The 25,204-nt window shown below is 36.6% G+C and overlaps 1 protein-coding gene and 1 pseudogene across 1 annotated transcript in view; one reads left to right on the forward strand and one right to left on the reverse strand.

Annotated features, from left to right (window-relative positions):
- The window catches only part of ZSWIM5 (zinc finger SWIM-type containing 5), a 264,541-nt gene that overhangs the window by 193,428 nt on the left and 45,909 nt on the right, over nucleotides 1-25,204 (reverse strand). The window lies entirely within an intron of this gene.
- Nucleotides 8,249-25,204, forward strand: part of LOC103078999 (ubiquitin-conjugating enzyme E2 K pseudogene) — a 29,541-nt pseudogene continuing 12,585 nt past the window's right edge.

Consider the following 25,204-nt stretch of genomic DNA (forward strand, 5'->3'; position numbering starts at 1 on the left):
CATCTAATTTGCTTCTGGCTTTATGTTTATCTTAGTTTAGTATTTAGAGTTTATTATCATTGGTAGATTTGTTTATTGATTTGGTTGCTCTCTTCCTCCTTTTTTTTAAATATATATATATATTTTTTCCTTTTTCTCTTTTTGTGAGTGTGTATGTATATGCTTCTTTGTGTGATTTTGTCTGTATAGCTTTGCTTTTACCATTTGTCCTAGGGTTCTGTCTGTCCGTTTTTGGTTTTAGTATGGTTTTTAGTGCTTGTTATCATTGGTGGATTTGTTTATTGATTTGGTTGCTCTCTTCTTTCTTTTTTTTCTTCTTTTTAAATTAATTTTTAATTTTTTTATTTTTAATAATTTAAAATTTGTTATCTTAATAACTTTATTTTATTTTTTTCTTTATTTTTTTCCTCCCTTTTCTTCTGAGCCATGTGGCTGACAGGGTGTTGGTGCTCCAGCAGGGTGTCAGGCCTGCGCCTCTGAGGTGGGAGAGCCGAGTTCAGGACATCGGTCCACCAGTGACCTCCCAGCTCCACATAATATCAAACAGCGACAGCTCTCTCAAAGATCTCCCTCTCAACACAAAGACCCAGCTCCACTCAACAACCAGCAAGCTATAGTGCTTCTCAATAGATGCAGAAAAAGCTTTCAACAAAATTTAACACCCATTTATGATAAAAACCCTCCAGAAAGTAGGCATAGAGGAAATTTACCTCAACATAAAAAGGCCATTTATGACAAACCCACAGCCAACATCATTCTCAATGGGGAAAAACTGAAACCATTTCCACTAAGATCAGGAATGAGATAAGGTTGTCCACTCTCACCACTATTATTCAACATAGTATTGGAAGTTTTAGCCACAGCAATTGGAGAAGAAAATGAAATAAAAGGAATCCAAATCGGAGAAGAAGAAGTAAAGCTGTCACTGTTTGCAGACGACATGATACTATACATAGAGAATCTCAAAGATGCTACCAGAAAACTACTAGAGTTAATCAATGAATTTGGTAAAGTAGCAGGATATAAAATTAATGCACAGAAATCTAGGGGCAGGACGGGAATAAAGACGCAGAGTTACTACAGAATGGACTTGAGGACATGGGGAGGGGGAAGGGTAAGCTGGGACAAAGTGCAAGAGTGGCACGGACTTACATATACTACCAAATGTAAAATAGGTAGCTAGTGGGAAGCAGCTGCATAGCACAGGGAGATCAGCTTCGTGCTTTGTGACCACCTAGAGGGGTGGGACAGGGAGGGTGGGAAGGAGATGCAAGAGGGAGGAGATATGGGGATATATGTATATGTATAGCTGATTCACTCTGTTATAAAGCAGAAACTAACACACCATTGTAAAGCAATTATACTCCAAGAAAGATGTTTTTTAAAAAAATCTTCTGAAAAATGAATTTCCAAGAACAGATGGTTCCACAGGCAAATTCTTCCAAACATTCAAAGAAGAAATAACACCAGTTTTATATAATTTCCTCCAGATAACAGAAAAAGGGGGAATACTTCCAAACTCATTTTATGAGGCCATCACTATTTGGTACTAAAGGCAAACAAAATCAGAGAAAGGAAGGAAGGTAGGAAGGGAAGAAAAAGGGAGGAAGGGAAGTAAACTACGGACCAATATCCCTCATGAACACAGACACAAACCTTCCCATCAAAATGTTAGTATATTAAAAAAAAAAAAAGTTAGTATATTGAATACAGAAGAAAAATATACCACAACAAAGTGGGCTTTATCCTGGTAATGCATGGCTGGTTCAATATTTGAAATTCAATCTATGTAATCCACTGTATTAACAGTCTAGATTCCTTTTAATGATCATATCAATTGATATAGAAAAAAAAAGCATTTGACAAAATACAACATCCATTCATGACAAAAAAAATAGAAAAAAATAAAATAAAACTCTTAGCAAACCAGGAATAGAAGGAAATTTCCTCAACCCAATAAAGGGTATTATCTACAAAAATCCTCCAGCTAGAATCATACTAAATGATAAAAGATTTAATGCCTTCCTCCTAAAATCCATAACAAGGCAAGAATGTACACTCTTACCATCAGAATGGAAAATCTTAACTGGTATAACATGGTAAGAAAAAGTGATAAAAAGCATACATATTGGAAAGGGCTAACAAGCACATGAAAAGATCCTCAACACCATTAATCATCAGGAAAATGTAAATCAAAACCGTAATGAGATATCACCTCACACCTGTCAAAATGGCTATTATCAAAAAGACAACAAATAGGGCTTCCCTGGTGGCGCAGTGGTTAAGAATCCGCCTGCCAATGCAGGGGACACGGGTTCAATTCCTGGTCCAGTAAGATCCCACATGCCGTGGAGCAACTAAGCCCGTGTGCCACAGCTATGGAGCCTGCACTCCAGAGCCCTCAAGCCACAACTATTGAGCCCACGTGCCACAACTACTGGAGCCCGCATGCCACAACTACTGAAGCCCGCACACCTAGAGCCCGTGCTCTGTAACAAGAGAAACGACCGCACTGAGAAGCCTGTGCACCACAACAAAGAGTAGCCCCCACTTGCTGCAACTAGAGGAGAGCCCACGCATGGCAACAAAGACCCAATGCAGCCAAAAATAAAATAAATTAAAATAAAATAATTTTTTTTAAAAAGACAACAAATAAGAAGTGTTAGCTAGGATGTGGAGAAAAGGGAACGCTCATGCACTACTGATGGGAATGTAAATTGGTGCAGCCACTATGGAAAACAGCATGGTGATTCCTCCAAAAATTAAAAATAGAACTACCATGTGATCCAGCAATTCCTCTCCTGTTATTTATCCAAAGAAAACAGAAACACTAGAACACTTAGAAAAGATTTATGCACCCCTGTGTTCATCTCAGTATTATTTACAATAGCCAAGATATGGAAGCAACCCAAGGGCCCATCAATAGATGAATGGATAAAGAAGATGTGGTGTGTGTATATATATATCATATATATTATATATATAATAGAATATTACTCATTCATAAATAAGAATGAAATCTTGCCATCTGCAACAACATGGATGGACCTAGTGAAATGCTAAGTGAAATAAGTCAGACAGTGGAAGACAAATACTGTATGATTTCACTTACATGTGGAATCTAAAAAACAAAAGGAATGAACAATTTTAACAAAACAGAAACAGAGTTACAGATACAGAGAACAAACAGGTGGTTACCTGGGGCAGGGGAGAGAAGTGAGGGAAATTAAGACCTACAAACTTCCAGTAGCAAAATAAATGAGTTTCAAGTATGAAATGTACAGCGTGGGGAATATAGTCAGTAACTAAGTACCAATGTTATCTTTGTAAGGTGACATATTGTAACTAGACTTATCATAGTGATAATTTTGAAATGTATAGAAAAAAATCACTATGTTGTGTAACAGGAACTAACATAGTGTTGTAGGTCAATTATACTTCAAAAAGCAACAAACAAATATACAAACAAACTCGTAGAAACAAAAATCAGACTTTTAGTTACCAGAGGCAGGGAATGTCATGAGGGGGAACTGGATGAAGGCAGTCAAAACATACAAAATTACAGTTATAAGATAAGTAAGTATTAGGGATGTGATGTACAACACGATAAATATAGTTAACACTGCTGTGCATTATATACGAAAGTTGTTAAGAGAGTAAATCCTAAGAGTTCTCATCACAAATTTTTTTTTCTATTTCTTTAATTTTATATCTATATAAGATAATGGTCACTAAACTTATTGTGATAATCATTTCATAATGTACGTAAGTCAAATCATTGTGCTGTACACCTTAAACCTATCCAGTGCTGTATGTCAATTACATCTCAATAAAACTGGAAGGAAAAAAAAGCATATGTATTGGAAAGGAAGAAATAAAACCATTCAAAGATGACATGATTGTCTATATAGAAGCTCCCAAAGAATTTACCCAAAAGAACTCCTAGAACTAATAAGTACTGGGCTGGCCAAAAAGTTCCTTCAGTTTTTAAGTAACAATAAAAGACACATTTTTCATTTTCACCAAGAACTTTACTGAACAACGTATTCACCATTTTGTTCCACTACCTTCTGCCATTTTTCAGGCAACTTCATAATTCCATCTTCCCAAAACCTTTTATCTTTTTGAGCAAAGAACTGTTCCAGGTGCCTTTAACAGTCTTCCAGGGTACTGAAATTTTTTTCACTAAGAGAATTTTGGAAAGACTGAAATAAATGGAAATCTAAAGGTGCAATGTCTGGTGAATATGGCAGATGAATCAGAATTTCCCAGCCAAGCTGTAACAGTTTTTGCCTGATCATCAAAAAACATGCGGTCTTGCGTTATCCTGATGGAAGATTATGCGTTTTCTGTTGACTAATTCTGGATGCTTTTCGTTGAGTGCTGCTTTCAGTTGGTCTAATTAGGAGCAGTACTCGTTGGAATGAATTGTTTGGTTTTCCGGAAGGAGCTCATAATAGAGGATTCCCTTCCAATCCCACCATATACACAACATCACCTTCTTTGGCTGAAGACCATCCTTTGGTGTGGTTGGTGGTGGTTCATTTCGCTTGCCACATGATCTCTTCCGTTCCACATTCTTGTACAGTATCCACTTTTCATCGCCCGTCACACTTTGTTTTAAAAGCAGAATGTTTTCATTACGTTTAAGTAGAGAATCGCATGTGGAAACACAGTCAAGAAGGTTTTTTTCACTTAACTTATGTGGAACCCAAACATCAAAGTGATTAACATAACCAAGCTGCTGCAAATGATTTTCAACGCTTGATTTGGATATTTTGAGTATGTCGGCTATCTCCCGTGTGGTATAATGTTGATTGTTCTCAATTAATGACTTGATTTGATCCCTATCAACTTCAACTGGTCTACCCAACCATGGAGTATCGTCCAGCAAAAAATCTCCAGCACGAAACTTCGCAAACCACTTTTGACACATTTGATCAGTCACAGCACCTTCTCCATACACTGAACAAATCTTTTTTGCTTTCCAGTTATGTTTTTACCTTTCTTGAAATAATAAAGCATAATATGCCGAAAATGTTGCTCGTTTTCCTCCATCTTCAATATTAAAATGGCTACACAAAAATTCACCAAGTAAGCGCCACTAGAGCAATCTAACAGAAAAAACCAAACAAACGTTTTGGCCAACGCAATACATTTAGCAAGGACTTGGATACAGGTCAACATACAAAAATCAATCAACTTTCTTTATACTAGCAAACAAATGGAAAATAAAATTTTTTTTAATATCCAATTATATTGGGACATCCCTGGTGGTATAGTGGTTAAGAATCTGCCTGCCAATGCAGGGGACACGGGTTCAAGCCCTGGTCCAGAAAGATCCCACATGCTGCAGAGCAATTAAGCCGGTGCACCACAACTACTAAGCCTGTGCTCTAGAGCCCATGAGCCACAACTACTGAGCTGGCGTGCCACAACTACGGAAGCCCACGTGCCTAGAGCCCATGCTCCACAACGAGAGAAGCCACCACAATGAAAAGCCCATGCACCGCAATGAGGAGTGGCCTCCGCTCACTGCAGCTAGGGAAAGCCCCCGCGCAGCAACAAAGACCCAATGAAGCTAAAAATAAATAAATAAATTTATTTTAAAAAATATCCAGTTATAAGAACTTCAAAAAAGTAAAATATGTGGATAAGCCTAACAAAACATGTACAGAATCTGGGGACTTCCCTGGTGGCACAGTGGTTAAGAATCTGCCTGCCAATGCAGAGGACATGGGTTCGAGGCCTGGTCTGGGAAGATCCCACGTGCCGTGGAGCAAGTAAGCCCGTGCACCACAACTACTGAGCCTATGCTCTAGAGCCTGTTAACCACAACAAGAGAAGCCACTGCAATGAGAAGCCCATGCACTGCAAAGAAGAGTAGGCCCCACTTGGCGCAACTAGAGAAAGCCCGTGCGCAGCAATGAAGAACCAACACAGCAAGAAAGAAAGAAAGAGAGAGAGAGAGAGAGAGAGAGGAAGGAAGGAAGGGAAGGAGGAAGGGAGGGAGGAAGGGAGGAAGGGAGGGAGGAAGGGAGGGAGGAAGGAGAGAGACCTAGGAGGGAGGGAGGGAGAAAGGGAGAGAGGGAGGGAGGGAGGGAGGAAGGAAGAAAGAAAAAACATGTACAGAATCCATATGCTGAAAACCACAAAAGAGTGATGAAAGAAATCCAGGAAGATCTAAATAAATAGAGATACTGTGTTCATAGACTGAAGATTCAACACAGTAAAGATTTCAATTTTCCCAAAATTGATATATAGGCTTAATACAATACACATCAAAATACTAGCAAAAAATTTTTAAATATAATATTGATTCGAAAAGGAACTGGAGTGGTTAAAAAAATTCTGAAAGATAAGAATAAAGTTAGAAGAATCACACTAAGTGATTTTAAGACTTACTATAAAGCTACAGTAATAAAGACTGTGTGGTAATAGTAAAGGGATTGACACATAAATCAATGAAACAGAATAGAGTCTTGAAACAGACCCATGCAAATATGACCAACTGATTTTGACAAAGATGCAAAAGCAATTCAATGGAGAAAAGACAGTCTTTTCAACATACAGGGTTGGATACTGAACATCTACATGCAAAAAAAACAAAAAGAACCATAACCTAAACCTCATGTTTTGTACGAAAATTAACTCAAAGTGGATCACAGAGTAAATGTAAAATGTAAAAATAGAAAATATTTAGAATACAACATAGCAGAAAATCTTTGTGACCTAGGGTTAGGCAAAGGTTTTTGGTTTTTTTTGTTTTTTTTTAAATTGAGGTATAGTTGATTTACAATGTTGGGTTAATTTCTACTGTACAGCAAAGTGACTTAGTTATACACATATATACATTCTTATTTATATTCTTTTCCATTATGGTTTATCCCCAAATATTGAATATTGTTCCCTGTGCTAAACAGTAGGACCCTGTTGTTTACCCATTCTATATGAAAGGGTTTTTAGACATGTCAGTAAAAGTACAATCCACAAAAGAAAAAACTGATAAGTTGGACTTTATTAATATTAAAAACCTTTGCTCTACCAAAGATGCTGTTAAAAGGATGAAAAAACAAGCAAAAGACTGGGAGGAGATACCTGCAAAGCACATATCCAATAACAGATTTGTATCCAGAATACATAATGAACTATCAAAACTCAAAATAAGAAAACAAAGGGCCCAATTTAAAACTAGGCAAAAGATTTGAACACCTCTCCAAAGAGAACATGCAAATGACAAGTAAGCACGTGAAAAGATGTTCAACATCATTAGTCCTTAGAGAAATGCAAATTAAAACAGTAATGAGATATACACTTATGAGAATGGCCAATGACAAAACAAGCAAACAAAAAGCAAAACAAGAAAAAGAAAAAAAATATTGACAATACCAAGTTCTGGAGAGGATGCAGAACAACTGGGACTTTCATTCATTGCTGGTGGGAATGCAAATGGTACAGGCATTCCAGAAGAGCATTTGGCAGTTTCTTATAAACCTATACCCCCCATGTTACCCAGAAATCCTACTCCTGGGGGGGATTTCTCCCTAGAGAATGAAAACTTACATTACACAAAAACCTGATTATCAGTGTTTATAGCAGTTATGTTCACAACTGTCAAAAACAACTCAAACTGGAAACAACACAAATGTCCTTTACACCAGGTGAATGGATAAACAATTTGTGGTACATCCATACAAAAGATATTACTCAGCAACAAGGAGGAAGAAACAAAAGATACATGCAACAATTTAGAGGAATACCAAAGGCATTATACTAAGTAAAAGAAGCCAGTCTAGAAAAGTTACATACTGTATAGTTCCATCTATACGAGATTCTCTCAAAGACAAAATTATAATGATGGAGAACAGCAGTGGTTTCCAGGCAATAAATGTGTGACTATAAAGGGATGACATCAGGAAGATTTTTAGGGTAATAGAATTGTTCTGTATCCTGATTATGGTACTGGTTACACAAACCTATAAATGTGTTAAAATTCATAGAACTGTATACATCAAAAGAAAGAAGAGTCCATTTTTTTTTACTATGTGATTTTTAAAAATACTTTTCTAAAGTTGAAGGACAAAAAAGAAGAGGAAGAACGAGCAAAAGAGACTGAGAAGGAATACCAATGAAGTAGGAGAAAAACTAAGAGAGTGTGGTATCCTGGAAACCTTGTGAAGAAAATCAAGGATGAGGCAGTAATCTATATCAAATATTACTGATAATCAAGTTAGACAAGGAATGAGAAATGACAATTAGCAATGTAGAGGTCATCAGTGAATTTGATGAGAACAGATTTGGAATAGAATGGTCAACACTGGCTGAAATGGGTTTAAGAGAAAATGGGAAGAGAAAAATTGGAATTAACAAGTAAACAGGATAGGAAAGAAATAGAACAATAGTTGACAGAATTTAGTAGAGTTAAGAGAAGATAATTTTTTAAGAAGCAAGAAATAAAAGTATGTTTATATGCTAATAGGAATATCCAATAGAGAATGAAAAGTTGATATAGTCCAAATTATTTTGCATACAGCTTTTTTTCAGCACTTATACTATAACTAATTGTTTACACACACACACACACACACACACACACACACTCTCTCTCTCTCTCTCTCTCTCTCTCTCTCTCTCCATATGGTAACCATAAAATCTGGAAACATAGGGAAATATACCTTTCACAAGGGCTTCCTGGATCTTAAAAACATGTATATATATAAAATATAAGTATCTATGTTTCCACACTTTATGGATATCATACACACACAGTTGCAAATATACACAGTAATAGTGACTATAAGCTCCTTAAGGACAACTATTATATCTTACTCATTTTTTTAGACCTAGTCCCTATGGAACAGAGTCAGTATTCAATTTAAAATATTTGCTGGCTGGTTATAGTATATAAGTCAGATTTAAAAAAAAAAGAATTCAACTCTATGGGCCAGCTCTACAATAAATCAACTTATTTTCCTATGAATATCCAATACAGCACTAAGTAATTTCCTGAGTTTCCTGATCAATCTGACCCACACGACTATCCTCAGTCCTACACTACCCACATGTATTAACTATGAACTTAGACAAATTCGTCTGAGTTTTCATTGCTATAAAATATAGTCCTTTTATTATAAATGTTCCATGGTTTCCTAACGTCCCAATGGGCACAAACGACAAGTTCTAAATAACAAATGACATCACCTTTAATAAAAAAAATTATCAGCCTCAAAAAGGGCTAAATATTATACCTAAAAACCTGTTTCGAAAGTGGGAAATTCTAATTCAAAATGTAACTAGATGTAGATACCAGTTTAAATGAAATGTCATATTAATTCAAGAAACAATTTTCCTATATAAAACCCCCTGCATTTACCACAAAGAAAAGGAGAAAAAATATATAGGTATACATATTTCAACTTGCCAGGTTCACTAGAAAATGTACAATTACCATCATAGGAGAGGTTTCTGCTTTGCAGAACTCTACTGTGCATTCAAAAACAGTTCTAAGAAAGGCTTCTAATCTCTTCCATTGTTAGTCAAGTGGTTTATACATGCAGGAAAAAAAAATGAAAATGAGCTAGATATATATAATATGGGAAGGAAAAAAATAAGTAAAGAAATCACCTCAACAACTCTTACTTTTCTCCTTTCCAAAAATCTCTTCTTATCATTACCCCCTTTTCTCATTCCTCCCTCCCAAAAGAAAAAAGAAGTCAGGATCCTTGCCAAACCCCACAAAAACCCTTAGGCCTCTCTCAAGCATGCAAATGTAATTTTCTACCCAGACAACACACTCCCTTTTTAATGAACTCCAAAAACAATCTGTGAATGCCCACAGAAGAGAAAAGAGGAAAATTGCAATGAAAGAAAATAAAAACAGAGATGTGGGGGAGGGTCAAGATGGATATGGCCAAGTCCAGAGTTTAAATAGACATAAAAGATAATGAAGGTGAAGGGACTGTAATCAAATAAAATGGTCTGCGGTCTGTCATTTCATACAAATTAGAGTCAGAGAAATATATGAATATTCACTTGAATAAAAATCATTCATTATAGGAGTGGTCCTTCAAGTAAAAGGATCCCTATCAAGGCCCAATGTGCTCTTTGTTCCATTTTGTAACTAAAAAACAAAAACAAAAACAATTGTGTATAGATGAAAAAGAAAAAAAAAAAATTCTACATATGCACCCACCTCTGAAATAGTCAAGAGCAGGAGCAAATTTCTTCATGATATAGCCAAATACTATGTCAAAATTAGATATTCAAAGAACATTAATAAATGACAAGAGACACTTCACTCAGTCAAATGATTCAGGATCCCTGCAGATGCACATTATGATTCAGATTTGAACAGCAAACAGAGTAGGCCACAGGGTAGGGTGGGAGGACTTGAAGAAAAACACAGTGTAGGAAAGGTCGTCAAAATGAAAACTGTCTTCTTGCCTCAAAATTTAAAGAGAAGTTTTATTGGAAAAAAATAGCTTTAAACCAATTTAGGCTGAAATAATTACAACATTTTACAGTCTAACCTCTTAATGATGAATAGAATTCTTCTCCCTGCTTAAGGATCAAATTGGTTGGGCTCTACACTTGTCTGGCACCGTGCTGTGGGCTACTTCCTTTAATATATAACCAATCAAAGATGTATTCAAGCTTTTGTGAGATCCAAAGCTTTGCTAACTGCATATCCTAGAGCATCATGAGGTTCTCTAAAAGGAAGCAGACAAAGCGATATACAGTGATAGCCTCCCTTGGATAAGTTATGTTGAGCAGACCCTCGTTTCTCAAAGGTAGACATTGAAACCTTTTATAATACACCAAATAGACACTTTTTCTTGTAATCTTTATAGTACTTGTCCTATAATATTTATACTAATTTTTTTCTCCCTTCAATTTATATCAACACACTACAAGGTCACAGCTGCTTAGGGGAGTGACAAAAGAAAACAAACTCTTCAAAATACATAACTGTTAAAAACACAATAATCTATAAGTACTTACTGAAAACTAACACTGCTTTATCAGGCTTAATGATAAATGTCATCAACTAAATATACAATTTAGTATAAATCTTTATGGAGTAACTATGCTCATATAAGGCATACATAAACACTATAACATTGTTATATTTATGATTCATTGGTGAAAGTAATTTTACATATTGTCACATGTTATACAGCAATATCTATATAAATATGAGACTGATTATACAGCCTTTTAAAACCTTCCTAACAAAATGTATTAAAGTAACCAAATTAAATCAGTAATTTAAGAATAAAAGAACATAAAAAACAGTACTATATGAATTAAATCTTGCTTTCATTTATTTATAACAAGTGTATCATCCAGGGCACCCACATGAGAGTACAGAAAATAAACAGAGTTAAACATTTGTTTATACTGAAAAATGACATATATCTTTGTAATAAATCTATTTCAAGTCTATCACACTCTTTACAAAACAATATTTTGTTCATTTTCCCATATAAATCATTTTAAAGCACAAATTAATGACATAACAACTTTTAGACTACCATAGAAAAGCTGCCATAAAGAAGACATACAGGGCTTCCCTGGTGGCGCAGTGGTTGAGAGTCCGCCTGCCGATGCAGGGGACATGGGTTTGTGCCCCGGTCCGGGACAATCCCACATGCCATGGAGCGGCTGGGCCCGTGAGCCATGGCCGCTGAGCCTGCGTGTCTGGAGCCTGTGCTCCGCAATGGGAGAGGCCACAACGGTGAGGCCCATGTACCACAAAAAAAGAAAAAAGAAGACATACAAATGACCAACAAGCTCATGAAAAGATGTTTAACATCATCGATCATTAAGAAAATGTAAATCAAAACCACAGTGAGATAACACTTCATACCCACTACGATAGCTATAATCATATCAAAGGAAGATAACAAGTGATGAGAGGATGTGGAGAAACAGGAACCCCTGTACATCGTTGGTGGGAATATAAAATGGTGTGGCTGCTGTAGAAAACAATTTTGCAGTTCCTTAAAAAGTTGAAAACAATCACCATATGACCCAGCGATTCCACTCCTAAGTATATATCCAAGAGAAATGAAAACATATTTCCATCCAGAAGCTTGTACAAAAATGTTTATATCGGCATTATTCATAATGGCTGAAAGGTGGAAACAATCCAATTTCCATAAACTGATGGGTAGATAAACTGTGGTATATCCATACAGTGTAATATTATTCAGCCATAAAAAGGCACAATGCTACAATCTGGACGAACCTCGTAAACATTAAGAGAAAGGAGCCAGACACAAAAGGTCACGTATCTATGATTCCACTTATATGAAATATCCAGAGTGAGCAAATCCACAAAGACAAAGAGCAGATTAGAGGTTTCCAGAGGATGGGGGAGATGAGTTAATCGGTACAGGGTATTCTTCTGGGTTCATAAAAAAGTTCTGAAAACAAGAGTAAGGTGGTGGTTGCACACACTGTGGATGCATCAAATGCCACTAAACTGTATCCTTTAAAATGGGTACTTATGTTGTGTGAATTTCATGTCAATTTTTAAAAAGGGAAAGCTTCTATATTTTTAAAAATTAGGACTTAAAACAGTATAGAAATATTATATGTTATGTGAGGAAAAGGAACAGAGAAAGTGGACAGTAAAATAAGATCATTAACTACTGTAAAGGTAATTGTGAGATTCAAAGGATACCATTTACAACTGACAAACCACAAAGTAAAAGGTTAAGTTAAAAAAAGATGATTGTGGTCATGGTAAAAGGTGTAAACATAAAAGTAATCACTAGAACAAAAAAACAGACCTTTCCATATACCAAAAGAAATCTTAAAAGAATAACAAACACATAGGAAAAACTCCCAGGAAATATAATACAGCAGTAATTAAAACATAAAATACTCATACAACAGCACTGAGACCAAACTTTTAAGTTACATCAATAAATGGAAATGGGCTTAATTCATTTATTGAAAGAGAAAGATTTTCAATTGGGTCATAATAAAATCTAAATCTATGCTATATACATCTAACACACAGAGATTTAGAAATACTGAAAAGAAAGAAATAAGCAAAGATATAACAGGCAGATGGAAAAAATAAAAAGCAATCCTGATATCAGACAAAGCAGAATTTGGTGAAAATGATCACGTGAAACAAAGAAGAATATTTTATAATTCTAAAAGCCAAAATTAAAAAGGAGACATAACAGATCTCTATATCTAACCAGCAAAAAAGACAAAAACCACCCATATAAAGCAGAAACACCAGGAAATAAAATAAGAAATTGACAGAAACCACTACTAGTGGAAAGCTTTAACAGCACTCTTAGTAAGACAAGTGAAGTGAACAAAAAACAAGAATGGATATAGAAAAATGTAACAATATAATCAATAAGATCTTATGGAGATATTGATATAATTAAAACACTACACTCTAATAATAGAGAATATATCTTCTTTTCAAGCACTCATGGAATGTTCACAAAAAGTGATCAGAAAACATCAGCAAATTCCATAAAGTAGCAATATTAAAAACAATATGCTCTGATAAAGCAAGATAATTAAAGAAACAAAAAGTCCCTTTGACCTAAAAATGAAAAGGCCTTCTGTTAAAAAACTCTTGAGTGAAAGGCGAAATACAAACAGAAATTAGAGGATTTTGAAAAATAACAACAAAACACTACATATCAAAATCTATGGGATCCATTTAAAGCACTGTTCAAAGGAAAAAAATTCATAGCATTGAACACCTGTATCAATAAGAATAATGAAAATTAATTAAATTCCCATATCAAAAAGCTAGAAAAAGAACAAAAAATAAACAGAAAGAAAACACAGTAAAGTAAATAATAAAGATGAAAGCAGAAATTAATAAGGTAGAGAACAGAAATTAGTTATTGAAATTAATAAATTAAAATCCTGGCTCTTTGAAAAAAATTAACAAAATAGACTAGGTAAGAAAAAACTCCATTACAAGAGCAAGAAAAAAAGCAAAATACTCAGAATAAACTTAAGAAATGTATGAAGAAACCCATAAAACACTATGGAAAGAACAAAAGTGCTTGTTCAAAGATGTATCTCATTCTTAGGATATTTTAACATCACCAAGATTTTAGTGCTCCCTAAATTAACATAATTTAATGCAACACAAATAAAAATACCAAGCTTTTTTTCTGGAGCTAGGTAAGTTGATATAGTTCATATGGAAAAACAGACATAAAAGAATAGCTAAGAAAACACTGAGAAAGGAAAGCTATGAGGAGAAATTACTACCAGATATAAAACTTGCAAAGTCTTTAAAAGTAAAGCAGCATAGTACCAGCACATAAGTACACAGAAAGACCAATGGAATAAAACAGCACATCCAGAAACTGACTCAATTCGCAAGTATGTGATAAAGGCGATACTTCAAATCACAAGGACAAAGATGGCCTTTTTAATCAATGGTGTTGGGACAACTGAAAAAAAGATTAGATCCACTCTTCATACCATATACAAGAATAAACTTCAAATAGATCAGAGATCTAAATGTAAAAGAGTGAAACTATGTAAGTACTAGAAAAAAAATGCATAGGTTTCTCTATAACGCAGATGTAGGGAGAAGCTATAACTCAAAATCCAGATGAATAAAAGAAAATATTGTTAAATTTGACTACATAAAAATGAAAACATTTTTGCATGGTTCCAAACATCATAAACTCAAAAGACAAATGACACTTCTAATAAAAATCAATTTAATTTTCTTTACCTATTCTTCACTCCTCTCCTAGGTGCCTGGTACACAGTAAGCACTTAATAAATAATGATAAATGAAATTATCGTTATCATCCAGCTTAGATTCCTTGGTCCATTATTTTAATTGCTCTTTTGTCAATATCCTAAAACCTGTTACTCAACTACCTTTATTTGACAGCTACCTGGCAAAACCTTAATCCTAGAACTATTTGCCTTCTCCATACCTGACTGACAGACACTGATGAGTAAAAAATCACACATTTAGATTGACTGGTGCTATTGAAAATTCAGGTTCACCAATTCTATTTGAGCTCACAATATTGTCAGGCATTCTTATTATGTTTTCTTCATCAGCTTCTTCTCCCATTCTCAGCATCAAACCTCATCCTCTTTCTTCAAAATGCCACTTGTTATGTACACTTGGATGCCGCATAGATATTTCAAATTCAACATGTTAAAGACTAAATTCAACATCTTTCCCACCCAGCACTTCCCTCAACTATCCAAATACTTTCCCTCCCTTCTCCAGCCCCCTTACCTTGGTAATGGCACCACCATAAGGCCAGAAACCTGGCAGTCATCCTTGTCTCCAACTGCTGCCTTACCAGCAACCCTCCCAATATCAGATCAATCATCAAATCATGTTCATTACTTTCCATGTACGTGTAGAATCCAACCACTTTTTTCATGGGTTCCACGAGCCCAGATAAATATTATTTTCTAACAGCTTATAGTTTTTCAAAACCCACCTCCCTGCCTCCACTCTTACCCTAATTCTAATTCTTTCTCCAAACTGGTTTAGCTTTCTAATTGGCGTAAGACTCTTACAAGGCCCTCTTTGATCTAACCCTAGCCAAACTCATCAACTTTACTAAATTTCTTTCAGTCTCAAACATGTCACTCTCTCACCTCTAGGACTTTGCAAACACTATTCTCTCTACTTGAGATGCTTTCCTTATACTTCTTAATCTTCTTAATCTCTTATTCAAACTTCAGGTTTCAAATACAACATCACTTACTCGGGGCTCTATCTTATTTCTCAGAACAGTTAAGAGCCTGATGTCATTTGTTTCCTACCCTGTAGTGTCCCTGCCCTCAAGGAACTTACAATGTAACGTAAATAAACACATAAGAGTTTTTTTTTTTTTTTTTTTTTTTTGTATGTGGGAGTCACAGAGAAGGTGACATCTGGATAGTTTTAAAGAATGAAGAGAGGTCTTTTTTTTTTTTTTTTTTTTTCTGTATGTGGGAGTCACAGAGAAGGTGACATCTGGATAGTTTTAAAGAATGAAGAGAGGTCTGGCAGAATGATGAGGATACTACACCCTCTCTTCCCCCAAAAATACATACACAGGGAGGGAAAGATGTGCGAGGATGGTATCCAAACAGATATATGAACATGTACATGTGCAGGGCATGAGGAAGACGTGAAGGAGGGAGGTCAGGGACAAGTAATTCTGTATTATAGTGGCATCAAGTACAAGAGTGTGTGAGACAGCGTCCAGTATTTCCCAAGGGTGGTCTGCAGACCATCTGCTTCACAATAACCAGGCATTAGATTTAATCAATCAGAATCTCTGGAATTGGGTGCCCAGTAATATGCAATTGTGGGTAATAACCCAAGAGAGCTTATGCACATCAACGTTTAAGAATTGTAGGTAATTATTTTTTTTAATAGAGAGAAACTGACCTTTACCCTAAAAAGGGTCACTTAAGTAGTTTAACTTTTTATATAAATATAAAGAAAGGTGGAAGATTTGTTTAGTGATTAGAGTTTAGCAAAATACCTTGAGACTCAATGATAGATAACACACTCCATCCCTGGTTACCAGGGAGAATTAATTGGCTTAAACAAACCAAGACTTTCTGGGAGGAACTTCGTAAGAGGCCTTTTGCATTTGGATGGTAGGGGAAAAATTGCTTAATTCATGGGGGATTCTCATAAAAAGACATTGATTGTGGGCTCTGCATTGAGAGGGTACTCAAACTCAGCTAGGCACTTCTCTGTGACAACAGAGTCTCATAAAAGAATGGATTGTGTTGTATGCCTGAAAGGATTGGGAACTAAAAGTATATAAAGAGGGATACCGTAAGTCAACTGGAGCACTAAGACAGTAAAATTTCCATGGAATCACCATCATTTGAAAGGAGCTTACCAGCTTTTGCCAAAAGCTTTTGCCAGTGAAATTTTGCTGTTTGGGGACCAGCAGCACCAGATGATGGAAATGACTCTTTGACACCTGTACCACCTAGCAACAAAGAACAATAATACCAGACTAAGAGTCACCAAGATTCCTCCCTGCTTAGAAGTGGGAATCAGATACACCTTCTGTTTAGAATGAACAAACCCTTTGAAGCTTTCAGACAAAACAGTGGAAAGGGAAATGCCTGTATTTCAGATATTATGTGGGAAAGGGTGATATTCTGCTAAATATAGGATATAGGGACTTGGGTTGGTTTTAATTTGTTAGAGAATAAGACACAGACTGCATTTTCACTTTGAGTTTTATGAAGCAGATCACACCAGTTGTATGTAAAAGATTTAGCAGAGTCTGGATCACTGCGATTAACCAATAAATGGTAGTCATTGTGGTGGTTATTATTTTAGAGGAAGAGAGAAACAAAGGTGGTTATAACATTTATAGTCTGAATATTAGGGAGAATGATCACAGAGAAATTAGGAGAAAGATCAGAGTCTGTGGGGAATAACTGGCTTAACACACACACACGCTGAGTTTGGGGTAGAATAAAGGCATCCAAATAGAGACGTTCATTTGCTTAAGATGCAACTTCCTACCATTTCTGCTGGTTGAAATCTTGTCCTTCCTCTACCTTGTTTTACCTTCCAGCTTCCTTTCTGCCCCTACACCTTTGCAATTATTCTCGCCTTCTTCAATCCTGTAGTACATTTGTATTTCTGCTATTACTCTTATTACATTCTATTTTATATAATAATTATTTTTCTACATATACGTCTTGTCAACTAGATTGTGAGTTCCTTGAGAGCAGGGAGAGATTAAAGTCAGGTAGATTGTTTTTGTTTTTCCCAAAGAATCTTGCTGGTGGTTGGTAATTTACAAATCTATCAGCAGCAATCAAGGGAAGCATTCAGTACTCTGTGTGCTCTAGATACAACACTTAAACTTCCACATCACTGTTCCTAGGATGAACAGAAGGAACAAAGGATTCTGTGTGATCCTAGCAAGATTCCTGATCCTCCCATTGTTCAACACTCACAACTTCCACTAATTGCCTTGAGACCTTCAAGACTAATCTCATAATGCCCTTTATGCCCCACCACTCCAAGGAGTCCAGAGCTCCTAGGTCATCTATCTCTCAATGACCAGATTCTAATCCCTATAGGTCTCTACGAGCAATGAGACAATTCTCCACATGCCTCAGCAGCACTTATTCCCCTTCCCTGCTCTATTTTTCTCCACAGTGTTTACCACCACCTGACTATTTAACTGTCTGTGTCCTGACTCTTTTTGTTTTTTTTTTTTTTTTGGCGGTATGCAGGCCTCTCACTGTTGTGGCCTCTCCCGTTGCGAAGCACAGGCTCCAGATGCGCAGGCTCAGCGGCCATGGCTCACGGGCCTAGCCACTCCGTGGCATGTGGGATCTTTCCGGACCAGGGCACGAACCCGTGTCCCCTGCAACAGCAGGCGGACTCTCAACCACTGCACCACCAGGGAAGCCCTGTGTCCTGACTCTTAAATGTAAATTCCATGAGTGCAGAGATTTTTTTTGGTCTGTTTTGTTCATTGCTGTAACTCCAGAACCTAGAATAGTACCTGGTTCTTGGTAGGGCTCATTGGATATGTGCAGAATAAATAAATGGATATATATTTGTTAATTCAGTCAACAAACATTTCAGTGCCTATAATACATCCCTAGGATATACATTAATGAACAAGAAAGGCATGGTCCCAATCCTCATGAAGATTACAGTTTAGGTGAAAAGATGACATTAAACAAATACTACATAATTATGCATAATTATGAGAAATGCTCTGAAGGACAGGATATGTAATAGGGAGAATTAATCTTGGGGGATATGAAGGGGGATTCCAAGCTAGATCCTGAAGAAATATATTTAAGCAAAGACTAAAAAATAGGTAGGAATTAGGTGAGCAAAGAAGAGCAAAAAAGGTTACAAATAAAAAGAATGTGCTGGGGCTTCCCTGGTGGCGCGGTGGTTAAGAATCCGCCTGCCAATGCAGGGGACACGGGTTCAAGCCCTGGTCCAGGGAGATCCCACATGCCGCGGAGCAACTAAGCCCGTGCACCACAACTACTGTGCCTGTGCTCTAGAGCCTGCGAGCCACAACTACTGAGCCCACATGCCACAACTACTGAAGCCCGCGTGCCTAGAGCCCGTGCTCCGCAACAAAAGAAACCACCACAATGAGAAGCCCGCGCACCACAACGAAGAGTAGCCCCTGCTTGCCGCAACTAGAGAAAGCCCGCGCACAGCAACGAAGACCCAGCACAGCCAAACAAACAAATAAATAAATAAAATAAATCTATAAAAAAAAAAAGAGAATGTGCCAAGACCTTAAAAAGGAACATAGGTGTTTATTTAGCAGCTTTATTGAGAAAAATTTAACATGCAATAAACTGTACCTATTTAAAGTGTACAATAGGTTACGTTTGACATATTAAGTTTGACAAAAGTTTTGACATACATACATGAAACCATCATCACAATTAAGATAAAGAACATATCCATCTCCGCCTTGTAATTACTCAACTAATCTGTAATTACTCAACTAATATTTACTGGTACCTAACCATGTGTCAGGCCCTGAGTATACACTGGTATATGATCCCTGCCCTTTGGTACTTAAAGTTCAATAGGTATCTGGTTCAAGTAAGCAAAAGAAAGCCAGTGTAACAATGTCTGGGAAAGTAGGCAGAGGCCATACTTGCAAGGCCTCACAGACCGTATTTTGATCTTAATACAAAGAGTAATGGGAAGCAAGCAGGCAGGGACTCAGTCCATGCTGGACTTGAACAGGAAGGCTTAAGAATGTTTTAAGTAGGACAGTGACATGATCACATTTGTCTTTTCAGAAAGATCATGCTGACAAAAATGTGAAGAATAGGTAAGTGAAAGTCAAGAGTAGCTTCTGGAGGAACCAGTTAAGCAAGTGCAACAGTCCTGGCCAGACATGATGGTAGTTTGGCCAAGGGTAGTGGTAGCAGAAAGGATAAGTTTTAGACTGATTCAAGAGATTTAGGAAGCAGGACCATCAGGACTTAGTGGTGAATTAGATATGATGGGTAAGGAAAATGGAGGAGTCAAGGATGATTCTCAGTTTTCTGGCTAAACAATTAGTTGGATGTGATGTCACTACCAAGACAGGGGACTCTAGAGGAAGAAGACTTTGACAGAAACAATGAGTTCAGTCTTGGACATAGTGAGGTTGACGATCTAAAGATATACGTAAGTGGACATACCCAGAAGGCAGTTAATTATACCAAGGTTGGATAGAATAGAAACAGACTGCAAAGGTGACTGAGAAAGGGTGACTAGGCAAAGAAAAGAAATAAAAGGCATTCAAGCTGGGAGGGAAGAAGTAAAACTACTATCTCTATTTACAGATGGAATGATCTTATATATAGAAAATCCTAAGGAACCTACACAAAAACTATTAGAGATAAATAAACAAGTTCAGCAAGGTTACGAGATCAATACACAAACATCAATTGTACTTATATGCACTTGCACCGAACAATGAAATTTTAAAAAGCAATCAAAGATATAAAACCTTACCATTACCCCAGGAAGTTTTCTCATGCCCCTTACCACTCAATCCCCTCCAGAGGCAACCAGTGTTCTGATTTTTTTTTTAATGATTGATTAGCTTTGCCTATTTTAGAACTTCCTATAATAAAATCAAACGACATGCATAAAGAAGGTGTGGCACATATATACAATGGAATAATACTCAGCCATAAAAAGAAACGAAATTGAGTTATTTGTAGTGAGGTGGATGGACCTAGACTCTGTCATACAGAGTGAAGTCAGAAAGAGAAAAACAAATACCGTATGCTAACATATATATATGGAATCTAAGGGGGAAAAAAAAGGTCATGAAGAACCTAGGGGTAAGATGGGAATAAAGACACAGACCTACTAGAGAATGGACTTGAGGATATGGGGAGGGGGCAGGGTAAGCTGTGACAAAGTGAGAGAGTGGCATGGACATATATACACTACCAAACGTAAAATAGATAGCTAGTGGGAAGCAGCCGCATAGCACAGGGAGATCAGCTCGGTGCTTTGTGACCACCTAGAGAGGTGGGATAGGGAGGGTGGGAGGGAGGGAGACGCAAGAGGGAGGGGATATGGAACATATGTATATGTATAACTGATTCACTTTGTTATAAAGCAGAAACTAACACACCATTGTAAAGCAATTATACTCCAATAAAGATGTTAAAAAATCAATAAATAAATAAAAATTAAAAAATAAAATCAAACAACATGCACTCTTTTGAGGGTGCTTATATGATCTTAATACAAATACATAGCATAATATTTTTGAGATGTACTCATGTTGTTGCACATATCAGTAGTTTGCTTTTTTTTAAAGAAATTACTGTCAAACAAAGCTAACTTTTTTTTTTTTAATTGGAGTATAGTTGCTTTACACTGCTGTGTCAGTTTCTGTCCAGCAAAGTGAATCAGCCATACGTACACATATATCCCCTCTTTTGTAGATTCCCTTCCCATTTAGGTCACCACAGAGCACTGAGCAGAGTTCCCTGTGCTATATAGTAGATTCTCATTAGTTATCTATTTTATACATAGTAGTTTATACATGTCAATCCCAATCTCCCAGTTCATCCCACCCCCAGTTTGCTCCTTTTTATTGCTGAGTAGTAGTCCATTGTATGAATATAACAGTTTATTCAGCCATCCTTCTGTTCATGCACAACAAGGCTGTTTCCAGTTTGGGGCTATTACAACTAAAGCTGCCATGAACATCCTTGTACGTGGTTTTTGTTGTTGACATCTTTTTTTTTTTTTTTTTTTGGCTGCATCAGATCTTAGTTGCAGCATGCAGGATCTTCATTGCTCCATGTGGGATCTTTAGTTGCAGCATGCAGACTCTTAGTTGCACACACAGACTCTTAGTTGGGGCATGTGGACTCTTAGTTGCAGCATGCATGAGGGATCTAGTTCCCCAACCATGGATCAAACCCAGGCTCCCTGCATTGGTAGTGTGGAGTCTTACCCACTGGACCACCAGGGAAGTCCCTTTGTTGACATTTTTGAAATGTGCTTTCATTTATTTTGAGTAAATACTTGAGTGGAGTTTCTGATCATAGGGTAGGTGTATCTGTAGACCATTGTCCAAAGTGGTTATACCATTTTATATTCCCAAAAATAATGTGTAAGACTTCTGATTGCTCCACATCCTTACCCATATTTGGCTTTTTAATTTTAGCCATTCTGGTGGGAATGTAGTAATACTGTCTCATTGTGGTTTTAATTTACACTTTTCTGATGACTAATAATGTTGAGTGCTTTTTATTGTGCTTATTAGCCATTTGTATAGCATAATCTTTGTGATGTGTTTGTTTACATCTTTTGCCCATATTATTGGGTTGCTTGTCTTATTACTGAATTGCAAGAGTTCTTTATCTCGATGCCAATCTTTAGTCAACATATGTTTGGCAAATATTATCCCAGGTGACAAGTATTTATGGACTGAGTTGCTTATAGTTTTTAAGTAATGTTACAGAACTTCTCTATTTGAAATCAAATAGATTTGGATTTAAATCCTGGCTTTACCTATAACTAGCTGTGGGAATTTGAGCAAGGTATTTAACTTTGGGGGCATTTTTTTCCATCTGTAAAACAGAGACACCACTTACCTTTATAGGGTTGTTGTGATGATTTAGACAATGGATTTAGACATATCTGGCATATAAAAGGTTTTCAATAAATGTTAGTTCCATTCTTTTCTGATTTTAGTTCTATGATAATATGGCAATTGCTGCCTTAAATAGCTGAACTGCAATTCTTACACTGTAAAACTCTATAAAAATTTGAATTTTCACAATGGTAAAAATCATGGCAATAGTGGAAACCATAAAGAATTAGGGCTCCTGGGAAGAGAGTACTGTATCTTTCTTTTATTCTAGTTCAGTAACATATTCAAAACAAGGCTGAACCTAAAAGTAGCTAAATCAAATGAAATTCATCTGGAGGTAAAATTGAAAAGAATAAGGTGAAAAATTCAAATTGTGTTGTGCTAAGTCATCTGTTATAGCATGTGGAAAATTTAAATAACATGCTATTGCAAATACAATTGTACTAAATCCCATCTACACCAGAGTTAGTTGTATCTCATCTCTTACAGAAATTCACATAAAAATAGGTTTAACCCAAAAAACATTTTTACAGAATAACTTCAACATAATAATGTTTATGTAAAAGTTGTGCTAATAACTTCCTATAAATAAGCTAATTGAGTTCTAGTAATTACTATAATTGTTATTATACAGTACAGAACTTATTTTATTGTTCCTATATTTATTTGTTACTATAAAAAATTTCAGGCTCTGGATCTAAATTCTGCCCCCTTGGTTTACTAGTCAAGCAAGTTAACTCTTCTAAATCTCATTCCTTTCATTTGTAAAATGGAGATGGTAATATTATCTATCTTATATCACTGCTATGAGGATTAAGTAAGTGTATAAAGCCCTTAGCACAGAATACTTTTAGCACATAGTAAGTGATCAATAATATTAGTTATTTGTATTGTTGTTTACTATGTTATTGTTGTTTATTATGTCTTACTTGCAAGACATAAATCTTTCCAAACAGTAAATCCACAATGGTCTGTGAAAATGAAATATTGGGAAGCACGGCACTGAAATGAGCTCTTCAATTCATCTCCCACTCCCACTTCCAGCCCTATGCCACTGCCTTAAACTAGCCACTTCTCTCACTTTTTCTATCTATTACAATAGCCTTCTACGTCCATTCTTTATTCTCACCAATGCATTCTCCACACTGAGGCGAGAATGATCTATCTCAGGATCAAATCTGGCCACGTCACCACCCTTGTTATTAAAAAGCTTGTATGGCTTCCCATCTATCTAAAGCAGAGGCCATAAACTGATAGCCTACAGATTGAGTAAAAAATAAAGATGAAGGGGGCTTCCCTGGTGGCGCAGTGGTTGAGAGTCTGCCTGCCGATGCAGGGGATGCGGGTTTGTGCCCTGGTCCGGGAGGATCCCACATGCCACGGAGCAGCTGGGCCCATGAGCCATGGCCGCTGAGCCTGCGTGTCCAGAGCCTGTGCTCCGCAACGGGAGAGGCCACAACAGTGAGAGGCCCGTGTACCGCAAAAAAAAAAAAAAAAAAAAAAAAAGATGAAGCGTTTTTTTCCGCACACACACAGGTGCTTTGAAATTATGATTTCATATTAAAATATGGATATGTAACTTCTCTTCAAAAAATTAGAAAATTCAGCAACACTAGGCCCAAATTTCCACATAGAAAACTGTGCTGGAGCAGAGGAAAGGACACCTAGATAAGACAGGGCATATGTGATTTGTGATTTCCAGTTTACCACAGTCCTTATCCACTTCAATTCATTCAAGTACCTTACCTGCCTGGCTCCCCATAAACAACTGAATTTGTGCTACCTGCTTTACAGGATATATTCTAAACTCCTTAGAAAGACAGACCCTTGATGATCTGGGTTCAAGTTAATTTTCCTTTCAATTCCCATCATCTCTCTTATGCTTTCCCTTTATACATGTGCTATAGTCATCACTTCTCAAAAACACCACATTGTTTCACACATTCTTTTACCTTGTAAGCTGTACATTTAGTTCCTTCTGCTTGGAATGTCCTTCCCACATTTGTTTCCCCAGGAAACGAATGCTTCTACTCCTCGAAATGAGATAATGCATGTAGCACAGAGGTGGGCATATAGTAACCTCTCGTTAAATATCCTTACAACAATTCTAAGAGGTAGGTATTATGACCCTACATTACAGACAAGGATGTTGTTGCCTAAATAAAGTAAGTAACTTAATCAAGACCAAGGAGCTAGTGACACATTTGGAATTTCTTTTTTTCACTGTTGATAGGATTTTTTTTAATCCAATTGTTTTTTTCTTAATTGAAGTATAGTTGATTTATAATGTGTTACTTTCTAGTGTATAGCGAAGTGACTGAGTTATACACAGATATGTATTCTTTTTCATATTCTTTTCCATTATGGATTATTACAGGATATTAAATATAGTTCCCTGTGCCATACAGTAGGACCTTGTTATCTATTTTACATATAGTAGTTTTTCTGGGGGTTTTTTTGTTTGTTTTTTTTTTGCGGTACGCGGGCCTCTCACTGCTGTGGCCTCTCCCGTTGCGGAGCACAGCCTCTGGACACGCAAGCTCAGCAGCCATGGCTCACGGGCCCAGCCGCTCCACAGCATGTGGGAT

The sequence above is a fragment of the Lipotes vexillifer genome, unplaced genomic scaffold (assembly GCF_000442215.2).
Source record: "Lipotes vexillifer unplaced genomic scaffold, Lipotes_vexillifer_v1.1 scaffold961, whole genome shotgun sequence".
Lineage (NCBI taxonomy): Eukaryota > Metazoa > Chordata > Mammalia > Artiodactyla > Lipotidae > Lipotes > Lipotes vexillifer.